The sequence below is a fragment of the Myotis brandtii genome, unplaced genomic scaffold (assembly GCF_000412655.1).
Source record: "Myotis brandtii unplaced genomic scaffold, ASM41265v1 scaffold328, whole genome shotgun sequence".
In the NCBI taxonomy this organism is placed as follows: Eukaryota; Metazoa; Chordata; class Mammalia; order Chiroptera; family Vespertilionidae; genus Myotis; species Myotis brandtii.
Window position 1 is genome coordinate 1,152,935 of NW_005362626.1, and position 7,833 is coordinate 1,160,767.

The following is a 7,833-nucleotide window of genomic DNA, read 5'->3' on the forward strand; positions in this document are numbered from 1 at the left end:
CAGGAAGTCACAGTGTGTCATCAGAAGAAAACAGAATGCAGGGAGCTTCCTTGTGGGCTCTCGATCATCAAAACAGCAGAAGGGTAGGAGGGGAAACAGGCATGGTGGTGGGAAGTAAATCAAATTCACTGGTCTCTCTGTTTCATGCAGTGTCTCCTATGGTTTCACTTTATATATCACACATATTAGTCTCAAGGTTACTCTAACTTTTAGAGTAGAAACCAGTGAAATGAAGGATCACTGGTTTGAAATTGCCCCTTGGTCTGCTGAAGGTAAAAGCACCTGTAAGTTCAGGATGTCAACACTGTAATTATATCATCGGCAACCTGACCATGTACAGGAAAGTCTTATCACACAGCCTTCTAGGCCTCTGACCAGATGTTCATAATGCCATCCATTTGCAGATCAATTAAATGAACTGCTCAGAAAACCGTATGAACATGCAGCAGCCCTGTAATGAACACCCAATGATAAATATTCCTTAAAAACACTATTTTCAGACACTAACCCATTAATAATTATTGTAATTTTAGGGGGTCTTCTCTTTCAGCTAAAACTATCAGGAAATCAGGTCCACACAGGATGTATATTTTCATCCGGAATTGAGAGGATACAACCATTAAAAAATAACCATCCATCATTTATTATGTGATAACCACTTATACTTCATTGAAGACCTTCATCAGTCCTCAGGTGTGTACTTTCACACTGGTTTGATTTTCTCGAGAAATTTTATTTTTTGTTCCAAGCTGCCTGCATGGATGTGAAATTATATATTCTTTCTGATAAAAGATGGATGATGACTATCTAAACTATTTGCCTGCTTAGAGCAGGTTACTCCCAGCTTTATGCTTCTAGTAGTGTGTTGGGCTCACAGGGTTGTCTTATGAGATTAGCCAAACACAGTCCCTAATATTTCAAAGGAAAAATTTTCTGTCAACCCAAGAATGAGAATCTAAAACACATTTTGATTTTTCCATGGCCCCATGAAATGCTGGATCAAACTGACACACCACTGTTCCAATGAAGAGGCATTTCTGTTATTTCCTCAGTCCATTATCTAGGCTTCCTTTTCCCCTTAAGTTCCCTTAACAGTTGGGATGTATTGGCATGAATATTTTGTTCTCCTTTGATACCAGACTCAAGATAAAGGTCCTCAGTTTTATAGTTCAGTCTCAGGAAAGCAGTCCACAGTCTAGAACCTTCATATGTGTGCATATACCACATATTGTCACAAGTAATTGATTTCTCATTTGTAAAGATTTTCTGATTTGGGGCATTTGTTCTCATTTTTGAGTCCTAGTGGTGGGTTCTTCGTGTCCAGATTCACTGGTCGGGCAGTGAGCAATGGCAGGAGACTGAGATGGGACAACCTGTGTCTCATTTATCCTCAGTCTCATGCTTTTGAATTTTACTCTTGGTAAACTCCAGCTCAACAATCCAAACTTAACAGATTATCAGTACCACCGATAAGGTTTCAAAATACACATTTCTCAGCTCTTTCCCTGGAATTTCTGGCTCAGTGAGCATGGAATGATGCTTAAAATTATCTATTTAAGAAATAATCCTGATCTGAGCACTAAAACTATCTTGGCACAGTGGTTCTTCAATAAATAGTCAAAACAATAAATTAATTATGAAAAATCACTCAATAGTTTTATATCTGTGATTTTCCCAATGCCTGGAAAATTGAGTGGAGTACAAAAAGAAATGAGACCAGTCTCTTGACCTTAAGGAGCTATCTACATTAAAGGACTAAGCATCAACTAGAGGCAAACACCTGATTTGTTATCAAAATACTGAGTGAAAGTGTTCAAAAAACTTAGAAAATCAGAGCCGATGAAAAGTTACACTCATTCATTAGCTCCTACTATTTGTGAGGCTAGTGCTTGGAAATCAAAAATGAATAAAACAGTTTCTGAGATCCAGAAGTTCTTAGGCAAGTGTAAGATAAACACTTAAAGTAATCAATAATGCAATGACATCAACAAACTTCTATAGGAACTCAAAAAAGGGACCGATTATTCATGCCTGAGATGCTGGTGATATTAAAGCTGGAGATGAATCATGACATTTTTACAGTCACAAGGTCACTGTGCTTCAGGATTGCCAGTATCTCCTGGATAACTTTGCATGCAAACAGTCTTCCCCTTCTGTGACATTTGGGGGACCCCAGAAGGAGTTAGAAGGTCACTTAAGCATCTTTCCTACCTTGATAGGTTTAGAAATGTCAGGTGTAAGGGCCCAGTATTCCAAACTCTTATAGATCAGCAGGCTATTGCATCACTTCTAAAAACCACTTGAAATATGGTTTCAAGTCGACTGGTATTGTAAACGAGATCATTCTATTTTGAAAGGAATTCATGATGCTAATGTTAAGGTTGTATGTTAACATAATTCCTTGCTAATTGAGATAGGTCATCGATTATGCTTTTCAGTGAATTATGTGGCAATAAATAATTCTGAGGTGAAGACATGTATTCCAGGACAAGATTGATATAACCAGGTAGGCCTGAAAGAAGTCAGGGAAGATAAATCTTTCTACACAGGAAATAATTCATCGTGCTGTGTGTAGTTGTTATGGCATACACTTATAAATATTATTTTTAAAGCACTTAAGCTACTATTCTAAAAACTCAATCACTAAAAACTTCTCAATCAGCCTAACATTTCATGCAGGGTGGCCTTCATATGTCACAAGGAATAAGTGTATCATGACAAGTGCCGGTCGGGAGCTGGGGTGAAGAGGGAGTGAGCACCATGCTGTCTCAGAGAAAGAAATTCTTTCAGAATAGACTGTATTTTGATGGTGTCAGTACTGCGTACATGTGGGAGATTCTCTATGGAATAGTAACAATGCATTTCTTTATTTGCAAATTTAACATGGGGATGATACGGATGTAGTCTATTCTCTTTAAGACATCTTACTTTGCTCTGAATGAAAGCAGGATATTTACTTAGAACATTTTAGCTATCTGCTTAGATAGCAGAAAGAAATTAGAGTAAGATAAGAATACTTAATAGGAACACAAATTATCGAAGGAGGCTCTTGAGTCTTATTGCCGAATATTTTTGAGAATAAGATTGACCAAGGTGTAGGGAATGTAACAGGGAGATAAGCCAAGTGGCTTAGTTCCAGTTACTTCATGGGGGCCTTGAACACAGCTGGAAGGATTCCCATTTCATTCTGTGGGTGTATGGAGAGTGACACAGTGTTTCTGATCAGGAAAATGATATGATCGAACCTGGGCTTTAGTTGTACTATGTTATTAAGATAATAATAACAATAAATATATTTTCTGTATTTTATCTAATTAACTATAACAATAACATTGAAGAAACTGTTACAATTAAATATTTAAGAAGCTCAATAACAGTCTTTTAAATGTAGACTTCTTGACGGTATCCAAGACTGAAAGTTTTCAAACAAAATTTCTAACATTTAAGCCTGGAGGGGCCTATTAGAAAAAAGTACTTCTAAGATAATAAAAATATCCTAGAATCCACTTTATTTTTTTCTATGTAAATTGACATTCCAATGCAGTTTTAAACTAGAGTTTGTTTTTCTTATAAACAGGACTCAAGGTTTTCAGGACAAGAATAGGAGTACTATACTAACAGAAAAGAAGGAGTCAAATGAAGCTAAAAGATAGTATGGTAGTACTTATTATTCAGTAACGATGCTTTGATCTGCCATTCAGCATTTGTAATGAGCATACACTGATTTTCCCCAAAATAGAGGCTATTTTTGTTCCTATAAAATGCAACATAGCATGAACAAGAATTTTAAAAGCCATAACAGGGAAATGCAATTCAGTGGGGACAGGGCAGTCACAAGGCTTCCTACAGTACAATCCGAAACGCTCGTGGTGAGTCAGTCTGCGGACATAGGCTGTGTCTGCACACCCCACGCTGGGATACTGTGAAATGACCAGGGAAATGACTGCCATCTGTGCAGCTACCATTTCAAAATATCAGTGTATGCTTGACTTTTGACAGAAAGGCTTGAGTAGAAAACTTAAAGCAAACATTACTATCATTTTATTTTCAGGTTAAAACTGGAGGGAAAAATGCCTTTCCTTATTGTGCCAGCCTGAGCTCTCCCTAAAATGAAGGGATGGTATTAAAAGTCCTTTGGCTTAAAATAACCAGGTGGAGTCATTGCCTGGCAGTGACGTGGTCTACAATGACTTCGTTCCTTCAACAAATGTCTTTAGTTCCCTTGCATCTGCAGCTACTGAGAAATAGAAATCCATTGTTTTCCTACAGTAATATCAAAGCAAGCACTCAAACAATAACAAAGGCAATACATTAAAAGAAATCCACCAAATTAAAAAAATCAGACAGAGAAAATGAAATATTCTGAAGCTCATCTTGAAAGGGTACCAGACACTCCATCCAAAACAATGTATTTTGCCAACAATGCAGGGGATTTGCTGAAAGGATGCTTTCAGCTCACTAGAACATTATTTTGAGTTCAGTTGAGTACAATGAACATTATTATTGATGAAAACATTAGGCACATACAGCCTTTGACTGATGGTGTTGTTTTGTATTTTACTTTAAACTATAAAATATAAAATCATTTGTTGTATCCTTTGTCATGGTCAAGAATAGAAACTGGAGGCAGACTCTTTGGGCTCAAATACTTTTTCTGCCTCTTAGAAGCCAGAACCTTTGGTCCGACTTAACCTTTTCAAGCTTTGGTTTTCTCATCTGTATAATAGAGGAAATAGCACCTTCATCATTATGATGATTAAATGAGTCAATAAATGTTAAGGGCTTGGAACAGTGTTTAGAACATGATAAATGTTCAGAAGGAATCAACAATTATTATTCATAAGCCCAACGTTGTAAGAATGAGATGTGTGAGTCAGATTGTAAAGTTCTCATTCTGGGACTTCAGACACATTGGTTAATTTATTGAAGATCTTATTTTCTTCATCTCTTAAATAGGGACTAGAACTATACTTTGTATCACAGTTGTCACTAGTCATATGTGTCTACTGAGCACTTGAAATGGGACCAGTTCAAGTTGAGATGTGCTGTTAGTATAAAATGTGTTCCTGATTTTGAAGACGTAGTTACCTATTCCACAAAAAAGAGTGTAAAATATCTCAATAATTTTTATACTGGTTTGATGTTGAAATGATAATATTTTGGAAATATTAATTAAATAAAATGTATAACTAAAATTAATGTTACCTCGTCACATTTTACTTATATTTGATATGACTAACAAAGAACTTTAAATTACATATGTGGCTCATCTTAAATTGTTGTCAGGCAGCGCTGCTTTAGAGTATTTTACTCTTTCGATTTATAATACATTAGAACTCTGTGATCCTACTCTGAAAATTAACAGGTATTAGTCACATATTTTTGTAAATAAGCCAGATAAATCAAGAAGGATAATGTAAATGTCCATTATAGTCATTCTCAACTCACATTTTTATTCTAAAATTTCAGGAAATTATGAGATTATGAAATTATCACCTCATTTCTAAAGTAAGAAATGTCATATCAGGTCATTTCATGAGTTTCAATTGCCAAAATCCTCCAATTTCACATCTAAAAGAGAAACCTTTGTAAACCTTTTGATAAACTCAATCAGACACATTTCTATTGATTATAGAGCACTTCGATGCCTCCACACTTGTTATCTTTAATAAAAAAGTTTGCTGTTTATGTGAATTTCATCCATATCCCTAAATTTCACTAGGAAAATCCCATAGATTTGGTTCTACTTATCAAAGGCACTCACTTCTATCTCTCATGCCTACAAGTGATTTAAAATATTATACAATATAGATCCTAATGTATCCTAATACACACCAGAATATATTAGGTATATTAGTATGTATATACTAGAATTCGTGCACAGGTGGGGTCCCTCGGCCTAGCCAGCAACAGGAACGATCGGGGCTGGATGGCCAGGGGGAGGGACCGCAGGAGGTTGGCCGACCAAGGGCGGTTGGCTGTGGAAGCACACTGATCACCAGGGGGGCAGCTCCTGCATTGAGCGTCTGCCCCCTGGTGGTCTGTGTGTCATCATAGCGACTGGTCGACTGGTCATTCGTACTTAGGCTTTTATATATATAGATTTGTATATATTAGAAGCTCAGTAAAAAATAAGAGTCGTTGTCCATAAGTGCTTAGCTAAGAGCCAAAGAGACCCAAAGGTTAAAATGAAAATGGATCCCTGCTTCTGGTGAGTGCACAACCCATTTGGGAGGTGAGTGTGAGAGAGAGTAGGAATGGTCTCTTGCTCTTTGTAAAGATGCAATAACTCAACTCTGAGGTGAAACTTCAGCTGGCTGGAGAATTAAGCTACTAACTGGAAAGAAATTGAAGAGGAGGCTGCCAAACTTAGTGTATACTGCTTTTAAATGCCTTGCAACCTGGCAAGTTCCTTGATAGCGCCAACATTTCATTCTAGTATTCATCCATCCATTTCTTCATAAATTATTTATTGAGAAGCCATAACATATCAGAGAATCTTTCTTTCTTTCCCTACCCTATTCCAACATCTAAACCACCAGCCAGTCCTGTCCATTCTAAATTCTTCTAAAACTCATCCTAACTATAATTTCTAGTAACCTAGACCTAATCACCACCATTTCACATCTCTGATTTAACTCTTTATACTGCTTCCAATATTCTTCTTATACACTTTAACACTAGATGAACATGCCCTGAAATTGCATTTCTAGTCCCACGGGTTTCCAAAATAACTTTTGGTTTCTAATTTTCTTCATCTTAAAAATGGAGATGAGTCCTAACCAGTTTGGCTCAGTGGATAGAGTGTTGGCCTGCAGACTGAAGGGTCCCAGGTTCGATTCCAGTGAAGGGCATGTACCTTGGTTACGGGTACATCTCCAGTAGGGGGTGTTCAGGAAGCAGCTGATCCATGTTTCTCTCTCATCGATGTTTCTAACTCTCTATCCCTCCCCCTTCCTCTCTATAAAAAAATAAAAATAAATTTAAAAAATGGAGATGATATCATATGTTAGTGTTGAGAGAATTAACTAAGGTGAAGTGTTTACTCGAATAAAATTTTGTTCTTTTTTGATGGTGAGTAACATGAATAATGCATTAAGTAAAAGGGCAATGTATAGCCATACAACTTGACTGGCATGTAATTGTATTAAATCCCTAATGTGGTAGCCCCTTTCACGTCCTGCATTATTCAGGGTACCTGTTCAGGGTTCTGGTTCTGGAGAAGGCCGCACACAAAATGAAGAGAGACTAGAAAAGAATTAATTTGGGAAAATAGGGACCAGGCGGGTAAGTCCAACTCAAGGGGAAGGACTTCCACTGGTGCTCAGGCCGCACCAACCTTTTATTGGTTTGGGATCCACCCATAGCCCTTAGGCAGGCAATTTCCAGTAACAGGCAGACTAGCCCATCAGCAAGGATTTACGTAATAATAAATGGGGAAGTTGCTTCAGCTACCATTGTCTGGACTAACAGTGGGTGCACAGCTCTGACCTTTGCTAGGGCTTCAAGGGTCACCAGCCTTCCGGGTTCCTTGTCCACCCCTCTCTGCTAGTGAAGACAATAGGCGGTTTCCCACACCCTAAAGTTAGGATTATATTTGAGTTTTAATGAGTACTAACTGAGACATTTTTTCTTTATTTTTCATTCCCTATATTGTGCTTATTAATCAACTAGAGGTCCGGTACACGAAATTTGTGTACGGGTGTGGGGGGGGTCCCTCAGCCTGGCCTGCACCCTCTCCAATCCAGGACCCCTCGGGGGATGTCTGATTGCTGGTTTAGGCCTAATCCCTTGGGCCTAAACCACAGTCAGACATCCCTCTGGCAATCCAGG